Source organism: Neovison vison, chromosome 1 (genome assembly GCF_020171115.1).
Source record: "Neovison vison isolate M4711 chromosome 1, ASM_NN_V1, whole genome shotgun sequence".
NCBI classification, from domain to species: domain Eukaryota; kingdom Metazoa; phylum Chordata; class Mammalia; order Carnivora; family Mustelidae; genus Neogale; species Neogale vison.
The window spans coordinates 87419567-87442348 of record NC_058091.1 but is presented as its reverse complement, the minus strand read 5'-3'; positions in this window follow the sequence as shown (position 1 = coordinate 87442348).

The window sequence follows — 22782 nt, the reverse complement described above, 5'->3', positions numbered from 1 at the left end:
AAATGTGTAGCCAATCTGAGCCGAGCATGAGAATCACAGAGAAGTAGAATTTGTCTTTAGAAACCAAAAGTTCCTGGAAAGGAGAGTGGATCTAAACCCAAGAAGCAGAGATTGAGGTTTTGCTAAGGAACTGGTACAGTACATGGCATGAAGCAGGGCCTCTGTAAAAAGGCACAATTATTGTTGCTCTAGAGAGAGTCTGAGAGGCAGAGATTGACAGGAGAGTCACGGAGGGTGGGAGGAAAAGGAAATGGGAAAATGGTTACGAGAGGCATACATTCCAGAGTCCTTCCAAGGGCATGTTCAAAGGAGTGATAGTTAAAGCCTTCTATGGTGCCTCTCCGGGTTGCATATTGCTAGGAAAAGCCCCTGTTCATAGATGAATATGCCGATTCAGACTAGAGTTGGGATTTATCGGCAGGACCCTTAGCTCCAAAGACCATTCACCTTCCCTCTCTGTTGTGTCACCCTGCAGTGGTCTTCAAGAACTGGGTGAGGGAGCTGCTAACCTGGGAACACCTTGATGGGAGAGGTTGTGTTGGTTCCATCAGACTAGAAGCTCTTTGAGAGTGTAAACTGTAAAGCTGGCTCCCCAGTCAAACTGGGGTATCCCTGAGGTCACAATCTGAGTCTTCCTCTCACACTGGAAATTCTGAGCTCATGGCATCTCGTTGCAAGAGTACGGGTAGAAGGCAGGGCCGGTCTGGCCTGGCCATGAAATCCGCCCCCGAGCTGGGCTCAGGATATTTGAATCCTCTTTGTGCAGGGATGATGGAGACTGTCCTAGGTCCTGGCCAAGTGGTGGGACTCAGTCATACCCCAAAAGGAGAGGACCAGTGTGACAGGGAACAAAGTACCAGGCCACAGCTCTGTCACAGCCTGCTGCTTCCATGCCCCTCAGGGCTCTTTTCTAAGTCTTTTACCATCTGAGAGCAGGCCCTACATGTGGGAGGAGCTGGCCCCACAGAGCTCCAAGAGGACTACAAATAAGTGTGTTGTACTCCCTGCTAATGCCTGAGTTATTGCTTTCCCTTCTTCTCAAATGAAAGAAGCATTTTATTGGCTTGGGTTTAGAAACAAAGCATAAAAATGGCTTGTTTTTCTTCTCTGACATCATGAAGCTCAGGCTGGAGAGAGAGGTGCTAGGGAAGGATGAGGAAAGTTGAAGGAGAAAAGTGGGAAGGAAAGCAGGGAAAGGTGGGAAGGGGCCAGGGAGAAGAGGAGGAAATGATGGGGTGGAGGGCAGGAGAATTCTGCGGGGGTATGACTTGCTGTGGAGGAGAAGGAGGAGAGAGAAGGAAGAAATGCTGCACTGTTGGACATGCATCCGTCTCCCTTCCCAGTGGGAAGGCGCTAAGAGCCAAACGTAACAGTCAGTTTCAACTGAAAGGCTTACACTCCTGGAGACACTGTCCAGCTCAGGCACGAGGGTTGCAGAGAATGGCTTGGAGGCCAAGGGAGGGAGAAGGGTTTTCTAGGCTTCTTCAGGTCCCAGACCACCACCTACAGGGTTTTGCACGTTTGCTTGTGTTTTTTTCTGTTTTTAAACCCTGAACTGGAATTTAAGGTCTCCCAGGGATAGGGCTGGATGCTTCTCTCATTTTGTGAAGCAGGAATGAGAGTTTCCTAATTTGGGGTGCCTTAAACCAGCTCTTCTCCCTTGGTGTGGTAATAGTGCTAAATAATACGAACGGAGATGGTGTGCTGCAGAGGTGAAGAGGGGGCATGACTCCCCCGCACCCACTGCTGCTTCCCGAATCCAGCGTGCTCTCTCAATTCTCCGTGTCATTCCCACACTGCTCCTCTTGCCGAATGCCATCTCGTGCCTCAGCACCCTGTCACTTGATGGTCATCCTTTATATTTGACTCAAACTTTGTTTCCTTTCTGGAGTTTTTCATGCCACTCCAGGGATATGTTCCTACCTTACCCTCTGTTTATCTTTATCATTGTGTTATGCTGTATATATTTTGGTTATCAGTAATGTTTTCAGTTGAGCATTACCTGGAAGGTCTTTGAGAGCAAGAACTGAATCTTATTTACTTTTGTCTGCTTAGCACAGGGTCAGAAACATGGTAAACATTGACTCATATTCAAGGAAAGAGGGAAGGCAGGAGCTGCAGGAAGGCTACAATATCATTGGTGATACGTAAACTTTGGGTTGAGACAGCCATAGATAAATATCTTTCCTCTGTAATTTATAAGCTATGTGGCCTTGAGAGATTATTTTTCAAGGTTGCCCTGAAGACTAGAAGTAATAATTCTTAAGACACAGACTGGCACATAGTAGGTGATCAGTAAATAGTAGGGACTGTATGCCAATCCTCTCAAGTGCTAGAGTCCATCCTTAGATGCATCTCTACACCCCCCTTATCCTACCATCAGATGGGATCCTTCCATAGAATCTCTGGACCATTTTTTCCAGGAGGCAGACATGGATTCTTTTTTTTTCATGGGAAGAAATAGTCTTCCTGCATCTTTGCCAGCGTTGACAGCGTGTCTGCCATAGGACTGTTGATAGGAGGTGCAAATGTATTTCCTAATTTGAGATGATGGTGTTTGGAATGCCTGGAACTGGGCTTTATTTAGCTCTGAATTCCCCAAATAGCAACATGGAGGAAAGAGCCTCCCATCCAAACATCCCATCCAGTTGGAAAATACAATAATCATATGATTATTTTTATTATTGTTATTATTTATTGACTAAATGAATTAATGGGACTTTGATATCCACTGGCATCAAGAATAATGGGGTTTTAGTTTTTATTTTTATTCTTTTAAGATTATTTATTTATTTAGTAATCTCTATACCCAGCATGGGGCTTGAACTCCTAGCCCTAAGATCAAGAGTCACTTTCTCCCCCAACTGAGCCAAACCCACTAGAATAATGGGGTTTTAAAATACCAAGTCTCAGAAGACCTCAAATTCCATATAATCAAATATAGATGCTCTACAAATAAAGAAGCTGAGGCTAAAAGAGATCATGTGATTTGTACACCCAACATCAGAGCCCAGACCAGACCAAAGTCCAGATATTTAGACTCAATTGAATAGTCTTTGTTCTTATGTTTTAAGACATTAAAACATAGAAATGGCATTGAGCTGGCTTTGACCAAGATATTAGTCATTCTCTGGTACATCCCTATGTCTGCCTCTGCCTTTAAAGGCTTTCTCTCAGTGCTAAAAAGGCCACATGGAACACTGGGCAGAGAGTCAAAAGACTTACATTTTAGTCTCAAATCTGCCCAGAACTGTGTGACCTTGGGTAGTTTATTGAACTTCTCAGGGTTTCTGCTTCTTTATTCACTGTCCATTGTTTTTCCATCCATCCATCCATCCATCCATCCATCCATCCAAGTGTGCTTGAGATGCTTGGGATCCAAGGAAGGTGCTAGCATGATCCCTGCCTTCCAAACCTACATATAGTCCACCAGTAGGTGGTAGAGAACTACCTCACATGCTCACAAAAGAGAGTAATGAAGAGCTGGCCACATTGGAAGGGCAAAAGAGGCATGGAGAACCCAAAGTAATAAACATCCTACAGATCTTTTCTTTCTGGAACTGAAAGGTAATGAAAGAGGGCAGTGGACTCCTGCTTGCCCAGTGTGCTTGTGTGAACATACACACGCATACACACACTCCTGCCTGTCCATAGCTGCCCTCAATGAACTCCCCAGAAATGAACCTGGAAAGTCAGGAATAACGGAAGGGCCAGAGTAACAACTAACCTAAGGGAGGCGTGCTACTGGTCACAGAAAATCAAGTCTGCTGGGAGGGGTGTGCTCATTTTCATTCAGAGGTGCACAGAGACTATATATCTCAACACTCCTCCAAAGCTCTAAGGATATCAGGCATGGGGCACATCAATATGCATCAATGATTTGTTGAATACTATTAGGTGACCTTGCGGAAGCCCATTTCCTTCTTGGGCCTCAAGTTCTATGTCAGGAAAATAAGGAAGGGGTATTAGACCAGATGCCACTTGAGGTCATTCCCAACTTTAAGAATCTGCTGTTTCATGAATGAATAGCCTTAAAAAAAAACACCCTTCCCCTTTGACTCTTAAACTGATCTTTTTTTAATATTTTATACTGAGGTTCCAAAAGTTGATGTCCCAATCCTCGGACGCTTCATCCCTGCTCCTCCGTCATCCCTTCATTATTGTCTCTCTCCCAATCCCCTAACCCCTAACCCTAACTAATTCTGCTAACTGTAGTCCCCCTCTAATCTCCTGGAAGATGTTAGTCAAACTAGAACTCTTTAGCTATGGTTGGTGGGGATGCGGTATCCATCCCCTCTCTGATATGTGCGCATATACACCTAAACCCATCTGTGAAATGCAATGAGGCAAGGGTCCCAAGAGGAATTCCAGCTCTTGTCCGAGTTAATAGGAGAGGGGATGAGAAGAGAGGGACTGAATTTCAATCACAATGTGATTATTGGCCTTTCTGAAGTTTTTCTGAGTTTTTTTTTTCACCTGGTTGGCTCGATATCACTAACCAAATGCTTGTCTCACAAATCGGCTTTGGCCGCAGTTCAAATTTAATTACATTCTAGCTAAGTAAAAGCAAGAAAGCAAGCGGGGGGAGGGGAGGGGGTATAGCTTATGTTTATAGACCAGACAACTCTATCCTAAATCTTCAAATCTTCCCAAGTGCAACAGTCAATGTGAGCCAGACACAGATGGGTCAGCTCTGAGATAGATGTGAAACAATAACAAGCGTCTTGTAATTTGAAGCTAGTGAAATTACAATGCCAAGGCTGAGAGATAATTGAGAAATTGGCAGAATTTGGTTCAAGTGTGCCAGCTGCCTGGTTCTGTCCCTAGGACTGCCTCTTTGTTTTCTATTTAGCCACTACTGTCTAACGCACTCGGGCTTTTACCCGGTGTCCCTTATCATATTCTCCTGTCAGTAAACTTATTCACACTAAAGTGTAAATGACTGAAGATAAATTGCCTTCTCTCTGCCTAAAATTGTGTTTTACTAAGAATAAAACAAGGACAGACAGACTAACACACATGCCAGCACCTAAGAATCAAATTAACAGCAAATAAATATGGGTGTGTTGAGTGGCCATGAGAGTAGATACTGAGTGACTACAGACCCTATGGAATATTAGTAAATGTAGGCATGAGAAAGGGGGACTCAAGTTCTTTGCTATAGAAAATAAGAGAAGAAAGCCACTTGTGGGGGGGAAAGGTGATGATTTCTGTGGAGGATAGGGTGAATTTGAGGTGTTTATGGGCATCCAGTGGGGGTGTTCATAGGCCTTTGTGTATTCTTGTTTGGTTTAGAGGAGAGGGCTGCATTGAGTCATCTATTTGGGAGCAATTAACTCAGGAGAGAATCCCAGAATCCCTACTTACTTGGGTAAGTAGGTTTACCCAAGGAGAATTCATAGAGTGAGAAGGGAGGGTAATCAAAGGACGGAAGGATTTGGGGAACATCAAAAATTTTAAGGAATGCTCAAGAGATTAAGAAGGTGTGATCCAAGAGGTAGGGGGAAAAAAAACACCATGGTCACAAATAATCAAGGAAAAAGAATGATTTTTAAATCATACTCAAAAATGTGAAGCAGTGAAAAGAAACTAAGTAAGAAAATGTTTGTGGAGAATGGGCCACACAGAACATTGTAATTATGAGGTCCTTGGTGTCCTAAACAAAGGTGGTTTTGGTGGAAGGATTTGGCTATAAGCCACATATAGTGGGTTGAGGGATGAATGGGGTGAGTGGAGGTGTGCATTTGGAATGTAGGTTACTCTTTAAGAAAATGTGGCTTTTAAAAGAAAGTGAGAGGGGAGATGAAAAGCTAGAAGTAGTCTTAATAAAATGGAAGAAATTTTGACCTGCTTTTGCACTGAAAGAAAAGTCAGTAGGAAGGAGAGGTTGATGAGGAGAAGGTGAATTACTGATGGGACAGGATCCTTACAAAGATAGAAGGAGAATGACTCTATTCTGGGTTATGGATGGAAGGGTTTCCCTTGGGTGGAGGAAGGAACATTTGCTCCTTCATGAGAGAAGAAAAGAAGGGATGTATAATTGTGAGAGCAGATGGATTTTTAATGGCATTGAGGGAATCCATGTCTGATGGTCTGATTCTTCTTTACTAACAGGGATGCCCTATCACTGACTGAGAGGAAGTTTGGGGAGTTTAAAGGTATTCAGAAAAGTTGAGGAAGGTTAGCAGAGCTGTTGCAGAGAATCAGAAAAGGAGATTACTCAAGCCCAAGTTTCAAGGGGGAATAAGGGACCAGATTGAGGCATGAGATCCAAACTCTGGTCCCAGTTGAATATGCACATTTTCTCCCAGGGCTCAGCAGCAGAGGTATAGGGAAAGATGGTTAAATGGACCAAATGTGAAGGATTTAAGAATGCATTTGTCAGATTGACAAGGAGATGATGATGCTGGAGATTTGGAAAAATGTGGCAAATACGATGTGGTTTTTTTGGAGCTAGATATTAAAACCTTGCAGTGTGTGTGTGTGTGTGTGTGTGTGTGTGTGTGAATGTGTGCATGCACACACATATATGTATATATGTTGGGCAATATTGTGAAGACTGGTGAAAAAATACATTTGTATTAGTGGAATACTGTAGTTTACCCCCGTATAGACTTTCTACAGGGCATCCTTAATCTTAGGCTAGCTACCTCCTGACTTTTCTCCATAGCTTCTCCATCTTTCTCTCTTGCTTTATTTAAGCAGGGCTCAACATGATTACAAAGGTACACCTGCAACCCCTTCCCTTTCTTTAAAATGCCTTCTAATTCAGTGTGCACTCAAAATAGAAATTATTTTGTATTACGTACTATTTGGAATTCTATGAGTTTCCTCTTTCCTTCCATTGACACAGGTAATCAAAGCCAGGTTACATTTGATCTTCTTAAATAGCAGGTACAATCATGCCAATGGGGCACTCCCATGCCCCCTCTGTGTCTCACTTCTCCCACCTGCACTATAAGATAACTGAAATAGTGGCTCCAAAGCTCCTGTCCATCTCTAATGATGTTCTGAGCCTCTAACCCCTAGCAGCCTATACTAGCCCAACCCAGTCCAGCCCACTTAGCTAGATCAGCCCGAGTTTCAGATGAGGACCAGTGCTCAGTTGCATCAGTAGCTGCTTGAAAATGGCATACAGCAGCCAGGACAGAGATGCAAAGCTTCTTTTAACCTCTCTGGTCCCAAAGTCTCAGGAGAACTGTGTAATTAACTGGGGTCAGGGCTGCAGATATGCAAAATGATGTGAAATTGTTGACACACAATTTATAGGAGTGAATCATAAAGAGATTTATGGGTTTGTTTATTTATTTATTTATTTATTTTTGCACTCATTCACTTGACCCTTTCCCTCCTAACTCCACTCCCCAACCAGTTCCACCAGTTCCTGGTGGTGCATTCCCAGTGATATGTGGGTCACAGGATCCCAAGATAGAATGGGAACTGGACTAAGAGTTGGAGACATCTGTGACTCCACCCCAGCTCTGCCAAGTCTGACCCTGGACAGGTCACCTCCCTCTCTGGGATTTAATTTAGTCATGAGATGGTTGAGCCAGATGTCTTCTAAGATTCCAAGCAGATTGTCTTAGTCTGGTTTTCCTCAGAAGCAGACACAGAGTCTAGGATTCAAGTGCAAGCAGTTTATTTGGGACATGAGCCCAGGAATCACCAGTAGCAGAATCAGGAAGTGAGACAGTGAAATAAGCCAACCCCAGTCTGTAAATGAGCAGTTTATCACTGTGGACAACTGAGGTTCAATCTCAACGGGAACTTTTGGGATGTGGTGTAGGACACATGTTCCAGAGCTGTCCCTCATGAGAGGTGACGAGGTAATTAATCACCAAATTCCTACTTGTCATTCATTGGGTGCTTCTCTCAATGTGCTAAGTCTCTAGCATTTACAGCCTTTTCTGGGGTGAGGGAGAGGGAAGCATGATCTCACTGCTAGAGAAAGCCCTCAGGCAGGGAGATGCAGGTGCTTGCAATAAGAGACTCTCAGCAGGCACAGAACCAGTGAGTGCTAAGGGGATATGAGTAGGACACTGACAGCATTTGCCATAAATATTTAATGTCCTCAGAATTCTATGACTTCCTTTGACCAAACAAAGAGTGAGAAGAACCATCCATCTTGAAAGGATTAGAAGGCAAACCGTTCTTTTTCTTTGAATGTCTGACCCTCCCTTCCTCTAAGGCTTAAAACTCACATATTCTGATAATCTTTCCTACATTAAGAAGGCTAATAGCCTGTGTGATAGTCTCAAACCTACTAGTTTATATGGGAAAATTAGTCAACCTCTGTGAGTTTCAACTTCTATACCTGTGAAGAAGGAACACTAATCCTTACCTTGAAGAATTGTCATTATAATTAAACATGATGAATAAGCGGGCAAAATAGGAGCAGGGTTGGGCTGGGGCTGGGGTAACTGAGGAGAATACATCTATTTTTTTTCCAGTAGAATGTCCAACGGTCCGTGTTACAACATAGGAAGAGGACTGGGGAACAGGAGCAGAATCTGAACTAATTCTATATCCAAGGAGGCAAGGGCTGGGGTAACTGAGGAGAATACATCTATTTTTCTCCAGTAGAATGTCCAATGGTCCATGTTACAACATAGGAAGAGGACTGGGGAACAGGAGCAGAATCTGAACTAATTCTATATCCAAGGAGGCAATCAATGTAATGGTGGGACACAACAGTGGGACTTAGAGGTAAAAGAAGTACACTAAGTTCTGCGAGACATATATTCTTGGCTATAGATGCTTTGTAGCATCAGACATAAAACCAGATGAGCTGATTAGGGAAACAGAGCTTAGACAGAGGGAGAAGGAGTCAACAAAGTTGGGAAACATGGTCCAGGACAGTCCCAGGAGAAAAGTAAAATATGACTCATGACATGGGGGGAAGCTGGGGGAACTCTGATATTTGTGTGTAGGGCTTGCATCAGAAATTTCACTTAGAACTTCCACAGAAATATTCATTCTAGAACTTACTTAATGGAGGCAAAAGATGTATCACAAAAAACCATGGCCATCATTGGTGAAAACTGACCACTCAGGAATCAGGTTTATGTAGAGGAGTAACACAATCATTTTGTTTGATTAAAAAGTTGTCAGAGTAGGGATAAGGGATTCTTGAGCCTTCTAACACATGCATGGACTTGTATGGACCCTGAAGAATTGGTAGCTTGTATGGAAGGACCTAGAAGAGGCTGTTTATCAGAATGACCTACTGGATAAAAAGGCAAGTGTTTGGGTATTCGGAAGTGTACAAAATGAGGATGGATGTCTGAGGCATCATATTCATGAAAACAGGAAAAAAAAGAACAATAATGGGATACCAACTGATGGATGGACAAAGAAGAGAAGGCAAGACAAATAGGGGTGGAGGAGGGAAGGATTCAGTATTCACCAAGGAATGAAGGAGTCTTGTGTGTAGACCTCTGGGCAAGAGGGAACTGTGACCAGTGCTGAGCCAGTTTGGTTGCAGTTGCTGCTAGGGACTTCGATTTTTACCTGAGGCCTGCTTTACCAATCCTACCACCTCAGCACCTCAGCCACTTTGTGGCTAGCCCGCCACAGCCGCAGCTAGCCCAAGTGTCACTGTGCTGAAGTCAAATGTCATCCTATCTTCACCATGTGTTGTGATACTCCATCTCTTCCAGGAGCTCCCTCACTTGCTGCCACTGTAAACCACCCTCAGCCTAAATGGCATCTGGCAGCTAGGGACAAGAAGTGGAGTTAGGAGGGAAAGAGACTCTCTGTTGGGGGTGGAGAGGCAACAAAAGTGGAGACAGGTGGCTAGGGAGGGAGAGAGAAAGCTCTGGAAAGGGAAGAAGGCAAAGAGGAGAAGGGGATAAACAGAACCGTTTTTGGTGCAGAGGACTAGGTGGAGGGAGCTCTTTCAGCAAGTAAGGGGTCCCCTGAGATTCCATGATGAATGAGCAGAGCAATTACCGCTCTACTTGGCGGCATGCTATGTACCACACAGATGGAAAGCTGTCCATGATACCGAGGTAACTGTGCATGAAAAATCCTCGTGCAGCAGGCCCATGAGAGTGACACCCTGCCCAAGGGTGACAGCCATCTGCCCCATTGTATGAGCACACAGCATGAGCCTACACATCTGTGTTTTGGCGGCGCTCAGCCACACACACTTACTGGGGCCCTTATCGCTCTGTATTACAGTTAGCTGTCTGCCTGTCTGTGAGAGTAAGACCTCTCTGAGAGCAACTGCCTTCTCTTATAGATTGCTTATCTTGGAGAAAACGAAGGTCTCCCTGGAATGTAATGAATGCTTTGAAAATTGGGAGAATAAGTCATTTGTGCACAGGGATGCTGGTGGCTGGTGCATGTGTCTGTGTGTGTATGTTGCCCAGATATGAGGGCAGAGCATGTAAGGGCAAATAAAAAAATCAGAGAGGGTTTCCACTACAATATTTCTCAAACTCCTCTGACTAGTTGGGGAGAGTAAACCAGGATGCATACTAAAAATACACACTCCTTTAGTGCTGTCCCTGAATCAGAACTCCACAGTTGGGCCTGAGAATATGCGTTGTCTCTCCCTCCACAGGTGATACTGATGGCCAGCCAGGCCCGAGAACTGCTGCTCTACAGGCATTTATCTATTGCATTTAGGAGCAACTGATTCCTAGGAGACTAGTGCACTGAGGGTCTTTTGACGGCATCCGGAGCAAATCCACACCTTACAAATGAAAAAAAAGTTGAGGCCCGGTGAGGAGATTGGCCTTACCCAATTCCACGCTGCCACCTGGTACTTCTGCTGGGGAAATGTCACACAGATTTCCCCCATCGCCCCCGCCGCCATCTGCGTGGTCCAGGTGATGCGATTCCTCAGAGACATCCGAACAGGGGCCGCAGCACGCAGCGCGCTGTCCAGCACCGCGTGCTCCTGAAGCATGCCGGCCTGCAGCTGGGCGAACTCCCGCGTCTGGCAGGGCGGTGAGTTACAGGACTGGTGGGAGGCCCCGCAGTGCGGACTGCAGCAGTGCCCGCCCGCAGTGCCCCCTGCCCCGCCCCCTGCCCCCCGGCAGCGCGCGGAGCCCGCCACAGCCGCAGCGCGGGGCTCCTCTCGCCAAGCGTTTTCCAAATTCAGGACGGTTATAAATGGCTACAGCGTGGAGATGGCGACCCGGGCCCTGGCACATAAGCTAGCTGCTGGCTGATCGATTTCCCTGTTAAGGGACCGCACAAGCAAAATAAGTAGATTAAAATATAATGTATTGCATTGAAATTTAACACAACGCTATACATAATATTCAGCCGGATTTGCATATTCACGTCCCCCCCCCTCAATTTCTCCTGGAGAGTCCCATTGGCCCTTTCTTGTTAAGCTTCTGTCACTGCTGGACAAAGAAATTTAATGACTTGAGGGGCTAGAAGGGCCTTCAAAATGTCACCTACCCAGCTCTGTGTCTGGCCCAGGAATATTGAAATCCTGAACTCTGCCCTTAAACTTGGTGAAGACAGAAGAAGGAAGGCTGAAATGGACCCGTTGTGTGGTTTCCATTTCACCTTTGACCCACTCCATTGTGTCTCCTTCTGTCTGGGCCTTTCATCCTCAAACCTTTTCTTTTGAATTAGGAGAAACCAGCTGGACTTTCTTTGCTGTCCTCTAACCTCCCCCCATCCCATTTCCTGGCCTCAGTAACAAGCCCACCCTTCTATTTTCATTAGTATCCTTCTCACTTGATTGGGAGCCCAGCTTATAGGGAATAATGTTAGATAAATGCCGAGTCTCCAGAGGTTTCAAATGGTGGTAGGACAAGTACCTGAGAAAAGAACTCAGTGTGTTGAAAAGAATGACAGCCAAAGAATCCCATTTAATTTGATGGCGCGATGAATATTTAAAGTTTTATAAAGAAATACAGGAAAGCAATCAGGCTTATTCAGGCGTGTGCTCCGGGGAACAGCGTACTGCTCTCCATGTGTTGGCAATATGGGGATGGGAGATGAGGATGAGGGTGGGGGTGGGGGACACACACATAAATAGTCCATAATCTCCCCATTCTTTGCATTGAGGTGAAAAAAGAGCTTACCAGTGCAGTTCAAGAACAAGCAGGGAGGGGGCTATGAAATCCTTTCAGATAATTATCATAACGTGCTGACACCCTAAACAGTTCCTTTTTAAAATTGAATTTCTAATATCACTGCTTTGGAGATTATAATATTGAGACATGAATCCCTTGGCAAATGATTCAGGAACCATACATGCTGTGATAAAGGCACCTGCCACAAGAACAGGAGGGGACATAAATCTCCTACCATGTGTGTGGAATGCCTAATGGTGGCATCCTTTTGATAGGGAGGGGGGTCATCAGAAACCTCCAAAATGCCTTTCCAAGGGCAGTTAATTCATTATAAATGTGTATCAGATATTTTCATTTTGTATCAACCATTATGTCAAATCTGGTTATCAAGGTATTAGCATGTGGTACAATTCCTGCCTTCAGAGAGCTCCCAGTCTTCTTGGAGAGACAGGTGTTTGTGTACAGGACATTGCAAAGCTAGTTCAGCACAGAGCAAAGAGGACAAGCTAAGGGCTGATGAGACAGAAAGTGGGCAATCTGTCAATGCTGATTGTGGGGATAGGGGAAGGCTTCCTATTACTCACTGTGTCAGTCACCATCACTGCCCTGCTCTTATCACTTGAACATTCACCTTTACACAACTAAGTTGCTACTATGAACATCTCAGACTTTATGTCTGAAGGTTTTTTTCCTGGCCAAGGGAGTTAGTTGTACTGGAGACTTAATGTCCCTGAAAGCCCTCGGCCAATGATAAATGGCAAGTAGGTGGCTAAATACTCCTCTTCCTCAGCACTGGAGGGGACAATTCAGAGTGTGCTTTCCTACTGTAGCCCACAGATTCCCAGGGGAATGAGCTCCAACTGAAAATACTTGCTTGATGATGCACCCTTTATTGGGTTCTTTTCCCTTTCTTCACTCTTGACTCGCCTACTGACATTTTCTGGGTCACCTCCCAAATCAAATACTTGTACTCATACCCCCATCTAAAAGTCTGTTTCTGGAAGAACCCAAACCAGTACAATACCAACAGCTACCTTGCATGAAAATTTAACCCTAGCAGGTGCTGTGCTGGCTTTTATAGTGTTTCTAATCCTTACAATAATCCAGAAAGGCAGAAATTATTTTTTTTCCATTTTAGAGATGAAAAACTGAGGCCCAGAAAGTAAAAGTGACTTTTTTCAAGGTCACGAAAAATGTTAGCGACCTTAAACCAATGAAGTTCCTAAGACTCATGGGTGACTGTTATTTCCCTCTCACTAGAACCACACCCAAGGTGAAGGAAACAAGGATACCTTTGAAAGTGTGATAGACAAAATAGCCTCTCTCAAGGAGAAAACAACCATGCACATCTACATGTGAAGTTGGCTATCCAGTTTTAGGTGGGTCCTAGTTCTCCTTAGAATCACCCATGGTCTTCAGATTTTTTTAAAAAAAGAAATACTCTTAAGAAGGAACAAAACTGTCAAAAAACCTGAGGGCAAAATACATTCCTGGGGGTTTGTGTAGGTGGGGAAACTAGGAAGGGAACCTAGTTCGGGAGGGAGAGTGGATGACAAACATATCACAGTTTGATGCATTGGTGGACCCCACGGAAGTACAGAAGAGGAAAGTTACTTGGGGAGCTGGGTGGAAAGAGAGTGCTCTCCGGTTGAGAGAAAGCTGGGAAGGCATGTTGGAGGAATCTCCTAACATCCCAACAAAATCCAGAGCCTGGAGAAAGGTGTGAGAGTTCCTCCCTAGCCTCAGTTACAGATTCTTATCTTATTTCAATTACAGATTCTTATCTTAACTGATATCTCAGAGATTTGACCTCTGTACTCCTCGTCTCAAGGCCTTTATCTCCTCACTTCATTCATCCACATGTCACATTACATCCTGGGCTTTCTAGCAGGTAAAACCATGTCATCTGGAAAACAGAAATCACCCTAGGTATTTCAAACAGAGGGGGATTTGATACAGGGCATGTGTAGCAAAAGTGTTGGTTGGATTTTAAAAAGAAAAAAAAAAAAGATTGATAGCTTCAAGAAGCCATTACTGCTCACAGAGCTGAAAGAATAAAAAGGGGAAAGTGTCATGCTCCAGATGCCAGGGTCCTGCATTCTCTGACATGGCGGCGACATGGCAGAACCACCACTAACACTGAGAAGAATCCCTGAGCCCACGTCCCTGACAGTGCTGCCATGAGAAGCAGAAATAGCTTCCTCCTTCTTCGTGTCTTCTAAGCTCACTGGAGTGCATCCCATCAGTAGACCCTATGCAGAATCCAGCTAGAAAGGGAGTCTTGGGAATGAGTTATGTGTGTCCAGACCCCTGTGGTACAAGGGGGAGTAAGAAAGAGCGGGTATGTTCACTTGCCAACAGGCAGCATTCAGCACGATCTTAAAAACCTGAAGTCTGTATTCTCCTTTGCTCTGGCCCCAGGCAGTTATTCTTTTATCTGTCCCTCCAAGTCTATTGAACCCCAGTTTTCTTTTCAAAGCAAGCCTACCCCATGCCCCACCCTGTCCTCACTAGCCTGTTTACCCAGGACCCCACAATCCACCTTTCACAAGGATTCCAAACTGTACTGCATTGTCGGTGCATCTCCACTCCCTCCCGACTATCCCAAAGCCTAGAGCCCATACATGCTGGTTCTTTCCATTGTTTCCAGGCTGATAAATTGCAGAGCAAAGTCCCATGCCCTCCTTGAGTTTCTCACCATAGCAAAGTAAAAACAATGGGCTTCACTTCTGCTTGAAATACCCATATTCATCCCCTGGCCGACTTCCAGTTTCATCCCCAAGGGGCTGCTCCAACCACCTTCTCCCCTCAAGTCCCACTTCCTCTCTCTGTACCATGCAACTTAACAAGATCAAGACCACATATCACTTCTCTCCACCTCAAAATCTCCTTTTCCTTTGTTTATTTCCTCTGGTCTCTGCAGAAGGACCCCTTTCTCTTTCTAGGGTTCATGCCTGAACCCTTCCTGCCCCTCCCTTCCCCCAGGAAGATCTCTTCTTGCTTTCTTTCTACACCGGCTGCTTCACTCTGGCTTACACCCAAGTGTTTCCCACCCCCAAGAAAGTCTTTCCTCCATTCTGATTTCTCCTGAGCTTCCATCCCACCTTCCACCCTCCTTTCACAGCTAAACTTCTCGAAAAAGTATTATATGCTCACCGCCTCTACTTCCTCACCTCCCACTCAGTCCCAACCACTAGCAATCTGGTTTCCATACCCATAACACTGTAGAAATTGCTCTCTTAAAGGCCACCAATGACCCCTGAATCGCCAAATATGAGCTCTGCTTTACTAGTTACCATTGTCATAGACCTAATCCTTTGCCAGGTCAAATACACCATGTAACCCAATTCTTAGCCAGTGGTCCTAGCTGGTGCATCATAGCACATGGGTGTGCTGGATATTGGTCACAGTCAGGCCTGTGATGCACCATTCAACCAGATGGGTGATTAAAATATGGAAATATTTCCGAGCCACTGCCAGAGTCCCCTTTCCCCTACCTGGCTGCCAAAGCCCCTAGTCTAGGATCCCAAGACAGATCTCACCATTATGTAACAATGAGGCAGAACTATATCTTGTATGGCTGGGGGGCTTTTGCTCTTCTTGGTTGGTACTTGTATGTACCAGTTGTTAGAAATTTTCAGTATCACCATGCTTACTGCTGTACTGAGATATTGATTACTACAGTACTGGGAAGAGCCACATGCAGGACCAGGTGGGGATCTGAGGGCAAAACACTTCCCCCACCTCTGCCCAAAGAACAGCTTTTCTGTTTACCCTCCATGTGGCATACAAATATCATTTTCTTTTTTTTTTTAAAGATTTTATTTATTTATTTGACAGACAGAGATCACAAGTAGGCAGAGAGGCAGGCAGAGAGAGAGAGAGAAGGGAAGCAGGCTCCCTGCTGAGCAGAGAGCCTGATGTGGGACTCGATCCCAAGACCCTGGAATCATGACCTGAGCCGAAGGCAGAGGCTTAACCCACTGAGCCACCCAGGCGCCCCACAAATATCATTTTCTATGTGAGCCTTGGCATGGCGCCATTCAGAAGCAAAACTCTCAGTCCCTCCCCCTCCTTGATTCCCATGATAGTAATGTGTTCTTCTATCCCTTTGTGAGCTGTTTTTCTATTTCTTTGCCTGGCTTCTCTAACGGGATGACCTTGGACAAACTACTTAATCTAGTTGAGTTTCAGACTCCTTATCCATAATATGGGTCTAACACTTCTTTGCAAAGAGGATTATGGGTAATATGTGTAAGATGGGTAGTGTAGGATGTCACATGGAATAAAGCTAAATAAGTGTATGTTCCTAACCCCCACCTCCCTCTCACTCTACACTTTCTTCCCTGGGGATTTGCTCCACTCCCATGACCTTCAATTTCATTCTACCTCTGACTACTCCTTCCAAACCCATTTATCAAATTTATCCCAGGCAAGAGGCCCTAGGTTCCCTAAGCTCCCAAACACCAAACACACAGTATGGAACTCATCATTCCCCACCTCCCACTTTCTCTCACCTTCCTAGTATTTCTCAAGGACACCAACCACTCTCCCAGTTGAGTAGGCTTCATAACATGAAGTGGGCTTTAACCACGATCCTCCTTCCCCTCAGGCCCCTCGATTTGTCCCTTCTGGGGTCTGGTCCATTCTACTTCTCACATTCAACTTCTTTTATTGTTATTTAAGATATCCTTCGATGTGACCTCTTTTCCCTCTTCCTGGACTATTTTGATACATGTATAAATGCACTTCTGTTGTTCAGATCCTTTGCCCTTCAGTTCAACCACCAAACATTTACATGGATCTGTTCAAAACACTACAGTGTCCAGTTGTCTGCATAAAGGAACCCAGACCCATTACCTTCATGTTCAAGCACTGGTAGCCCAGTCTGCTCCTCCTCTTGCTATCCTTTTATAAAATAATTATAGTAATAACCACAACCAACACTTCTTAGAAATTTAGTATGTGCCGTGCTAATATTCCAGAGTCATTTATGGCATTTAATCCTCTCATCCAGCTTATGACATTTTTGTTGTTATTAATCTCACTTTACTGCTGAAGAAACGGAACCACAGAGCTCAGCAACTAGGCTAAAGTTAACTTCCCCTACAGGTTGGGGATTTGAATTTAAATCAAGAGTCTATATTCAGAATCCGCATTTCTTACCACCTTGCCTTCTTCTGCCGTTGCTTTGGACACACCAGAAAACTCCCCATACTCACTTTACTGCCCTTCCTCCCTGCCTTCACCTCTACTGTTACCCCCACCTAGACTGCCAGTTTCTCTCATCTCTTTAACCCACCAAAAAATGCCATCCATCCTTCAAGTGTCACTCAAATGTCAATGTCTCCTTGAAGTCTTATCTGATTTCCTTGCTTGCAAGTGATCTCTTTATTCTGGATATTGAGAATTTTCCCAAACTTTTCACTTTTACCTCATTCTTTTATAGCCGTTTGAAGACAGAGATGGTTGGCTCTATCAGAATGTAGGATGGGACCACTGCTATTCTTTCCCTTCATCGTTTCATGTACTTTTCACATGAAACCTACAAAGGCAGTGTTATTAGAGGAAGTTGAGTTGTTGTCCTGCTTGGGACCAGGAAAGGGTTGGTTTCTGCTCCGCTCTCCAAGTCCCTTTGAAATAAAAGCCAACGTCTTGATTAAGGAATGGAAAGAATTTTGTAGTCAGTCAGTTCCTGCTGCGATAAATCTCTTGGGTGAAGGATTCGAAGTCAGGGACATAAATGACAATAGCTATGCTTCCACAGTTGAATGGATTATAAAACAAACCTCATACTTATGACTATATGCTCCAAACAAAACAAAAGGGAGCAGGGAGAGGGACTAAGCTCTGGTGTGAAAGCGGGAGGTCTGCCCTGTCCATTTGGAAGCTTGGGATGGCAGTTTTTCCTTACCCTGATTCTTCTGAAACAAGTTTTTATTTTATAACCAGTCACTTCTAGCATAAGCTCTGGAGTTTCAGTGTCACAGTTAGGATGCTGGCTCCCCCCACCCCATCCCCCACCAACTCTCTGACCTAGAAATTTACTCAGCCTTTCTGTGCCATGGTTTCTCTATCTGTACAATGGGATAATAACAGTACATGCCCCATGGGATTTTGTGAGACTTAAATAAAATAACCACTGTCCAGGGAAAAGAGGAGTGCCTGGCACGTAGCATGCCATACGTGCTGCCTGACAAGCCTGCTGCCATGACGGCCAGAGAGGAGATGAGGCTGGGAGTGCAAGGTGGTCTGAGGAAGCACTGGGAAGGCTGGGGCAAGTGCCTAGGTGGAGCTAAGGGTCCTGATCCTTCCCAGGTCTCCTTGGGCACTTGCCACAGCCCACAGAGTTTCTGCTTCAATACCACCCTTAGGATTTGGGGGTTGCTGGCAGGAGGCAAACTCAGGGAAGTCAATAGCATCGGTCTATTGTCAACTGTCCATTGAGCCAAGACACCTCAAGTTCCACTCTGGATGACCATTTAATTTTTTGTTCTTCATTGGATCCTAGAGATCATTTAGCCCTAACTCTCCCATTTTAGAGATGGAGAAGCTGAGACCCAGAGAAAGGAAGAGCTGAGCAAGATCGCACTAAAAAAACCAGAATCCAGTTCCATTCTCTTCCCTCTGGTGCTCTTTCTCCCACTCTATCCCACAAGCCCAGGGTCTCTTAACTCTGCATTTGCCAGGGTGGTTCTCCCTAGCTGCAGAATCTGCACTGCGCTGTTCCTGGTTGCCTTAGCCTTCCTTCCCTTCGCCAGATGCCTATCGCACCTCGGGCTGTACCAGACAACATGCCACTCTGGAGTAGCATCCAGGCCAGTCTCAGAGGCATCATTCTGTATACAGGAAGGCGTCGGGGACGTGGAAGCAGATGATTTGGTCTGAAATCCAGGGTCATCCATTCAGAGCTTCAAACTCTTGGAGCCATCATGTTATCTATATAGGACTTAGTGTCTTTGTTGGTAAAATGGGGATGATGATGTATTTCATGCGATTGTTGTGAGGAACAAGTGAGGTAGCATTTGGGAACGCTCTTTATAGACTGCGAGGCACCCTGCCAGGGTTGGTTTGTGTCCTTTCTCTCCGGGAAGAGACTGCCTTCTCCTTCCCCCCCTTCTCCCTACATACAGTATTTAGGGGAGGGTTGGGTGGTGCATAGAGATACTCAGAGAGATGTTTCTGCTTCTGTTGATTGAATATAATGTCTCAGGATCCTCTGACCTGTTGATGCATCAGGCACCCAGCCCCAGATCTGCTGCTGGGGTAAGAGGGTGAGGCTGTGAAGGGAGCTCATGGGACCTGGGGAAGGGGAGGAGTAAACAGAGGGCTTGCTGATGAAAAGTAAACTGGATTTAGAAAACATACTCGAGCTAATGGCTGTAGGTGGTGTTAGTCATGCTGTTAAGGAATTTGGGAATACATATGCATACTAATAGGGATTTATTTGGGCTGCTTCTTACTCCAGCATTTGGGAAGGGAGGAGGGGTAGAGGGTACTGCAGGATTAAAAGACACTGGACCTTCCTCTCCAGAAAGTACACTCCTGGGTAGAGGTTGGGCCTCAGGTTCTGAAGATGCATTTGTCCTAGTTCACAAGGCCAGTGGGATAAGCTGGGGTCAGGCTGGCTGTTGGTCCTGGGGGAGGCAGAGGGGATAGGGTGGTAAGAATTTAGGAGTGGTTCCCCACTTCCAGCCCTTACACAAGACTCAGTGGAGGAGATTCCAAGGCTTTATAAGTCTGTGCCCCAGTATCTGTCTTACTTCCCTGGGCCACAAAGTCACTCTTTAGGCCACAACACACCATGGGAGACTCTGAGAAGCATCTAGTGCATTCTTGGGATTACAGACCACACCTCTTTTATAGAGCAAGCTCCACAGTCCCTACCCTGTGACTCCATAGGCTCAGGCAACTGCCTCTGTCCTACCATCTAATCTGAATCCCTCTTTTCTTTTTCACATTTGGTGGATAGAGAAAAGATAGACTCCCTATAATTCTTTGCACAGGAGTCCTTCTGTTGGTTAGGAAGGGTCAGGCCAACTTGGTCTTCTCTTCCTCATACTGGGTCTCCCCACCCCAGACCATCCTGAGACATCTTCTGAGTGGAAGCTGTGATCCTACCCAGCAAGGGGGTATTGGGAGCCAGCCATGTGCCCAGAAAGGTGCTGGGGGTGGTGGTGTGGGGTTGGTGCCTGAAGTCCAACCAGAAAGCCAAGGGATGCAGACAATAAGGTGAGGCTGGTCACAAGTGCCCAGGAGAGCAGGGGGAGATGAGTCATGGCTGGGGGCAGGGGGACCATGGGTTAAATTCAGGTTGGAGTATTAAAGCTATATCCAAGGGTGCAGCATGGCCCGGGTATATGGTGTGAGGCTCAAGGCACAGTCACCCTCTGCTACATAGAGACATAAAGAAAGGGGGTGTGAAAATATCCAAAGTACCTGCTGAGTGCTCTCCAGGAAATCATTTGTCTGCCCTGCACTTTGAGGCCTCAACTCTCAAACTGAAACAGAGAAGTATGGACCAAGAGCCTGAGATATATACATGTCCTTTGGCACAGTAGTCCTACTTCCAGGAATCTAGTGCAAGCAGAGACACAAGAATGTGGGTGGAGAGTTAAGCTCAAAGATGTCCATTACAGGGTTATTTAGAAGGGTGAAAATGTGACATTTCGAAGAATCCAAATGCCCATCATTAGAATGGCTTGTGTAGCAGCTTGCTCTCCTCCTTGTTCCTTCACCTCTTCCCAGGCCATACGCACCCCTTTGGGAAGCACAGCCTCTCCTCTGTGGTCAGCAGTTCATAAGAGCACCCAGTAGTTGGCACAGCAGTACCCCTCCCCAGCCCTAGTGGGTTTGTTCAAGCAATAAAAAAATCCACCATCATTCAGCTTTTCATTATTGAATTTCGGGTTATCTTCTGGGGGTTTTCCACTGTGAATGGTAATGGTAGATTGGCTTTCTCTTGGCATCCCAAGGTACATCTGGGTCCCCACCCTGATTCAAATGCCAAGATCCCTGGGGGTGGAGGTTCCTAGAGCTGGGCGGGCCCTCAGAGAGAACACAGTCCAACCCTCCAATGGGAAGGGATTGTCACATTGCTTGTTAGTACAAAGACATCCTGAGCATCTAGGCCACCTGACTCCTAGCCCCATGCTCAGTGGCTAGGTGAGGATTCGAAAAATAAACCAGTTGTCCTCAGAATTACCCAAAGTGCAAGAAATGAACCGTTCATTTAAATAAATCTCATGCATATGCATTTTTTAAAAAAAGAAAAGAAATGATCCAGGTCCTGGCTCTTCATGGTATATCCATTTCCTTCTCTGAGCTGGGAAAACTTTTTGAGGAGGCATTGGGTTCACTTTGGAGCAGGGATTGGGGCATCCATCCCCCATCCCTGGGTCCCTGGCCTCTCCATGTCATCCTAATGCTTTTTTGGTTTCCCAGAGCAGCTCCATCTTTCTCTGGTGCCAGCCTGGTCCTATCCTGCCACTAGATTTTTGGTTCTTTCATGGGTAACTGTACGGTAAGGAGATAACCAGGTATTCTGCCCCTTCTCTTGGGGGAATTCAGAGCCTTGAGTCTGAGGTATAGTTCCTCCTTCCACTCCTAGCCCCCTCCCAGAAACCCCCACTTATGGCATGCAAAACCACAGGTAAGCAAGGAAAACAAACACTGGCCATGCTGATCTCACCCTTTCCCATCCTCCTTGGTTCACTTCTCCCTTCTATCCCCTACCTCCTTCTAAGTACCTCCTCCTCCAGCTCCTTCTCCTTTCTTTTCTCCTCCTGTATCTCCACCCCCGGTTCCTGACTTTCTTGTTTTTAAGCCAGCACACTCTGATATACCTTGACTTTGATCCTGGTCATGCACCCCTCCCCCTTCTCCCCAAGCTTTCCAGAATCCCTGTCAGGAAGGGCCTGTTTTTTAGAATTTGCAGTAGGCTGACCTGGCAGTTTCCCTGGATGCCCATGGAGAGGGTGCCCGGGACATGGAGTCTAGGTGCCTGGGCTTCTGTCAGTATGCACTCACCTGTGAGCATAGACAGGTAGGAGGCAGGGTCTTGTATTACAAATTTATCCAGCTGAGCCAATCCTGGGCTGCAGAGACACATCCGCAGGCCACATGTGCCTCCCCGTGGGTATTTGGGACGGTGCTGGGGAGGTGCACCCATTAGGAAATAAGAGATAGATTGAGACAATTTCCCTGCCTCTGGATTTACCAGTTAGAGTACCAGCAGGAATCTCAAATTTTCATTTCCTTCAGTGGGACAGGTACAAGTCCCTCTTGGGAAGCCCAGTAAAGGAGAACCCAGTCCAGCCTTCCCAGGAACTGGTTGCTGATTCTAGTGCGCAAAGAGGATAGCCAAAGGAAGAGGACACCCTGGCCAGACCCAGACCTTCTGATGCTAAGCCCACAGTCGGCTTGGAATAGGAACTACCTGCTACGTGCAGTGGACAAGTCGCTCTACTCTTCCGGCCCTCAGTTCCCTCCTGTGTCTGATGAGGGTTTCTGGGAGGATCAGACAAGGAAAGAGTTGCAAAGGTGCTGTGCGAACAGCCGGCGCCACTACACACCTCACGGATCCCCGTGATACTCACGGAAAGTCTAAGTCTGTGTGTGCGTGTTCCCGGGGCTCATTTTTCACGGGTCCCTCGCCAGGATGCGGTACTCGGGGCTGGGACCTGGGCTGGGTGGGCGCGATCCTCCCAGCCCCCACCCACCAGCGCGGGGCTGGCGC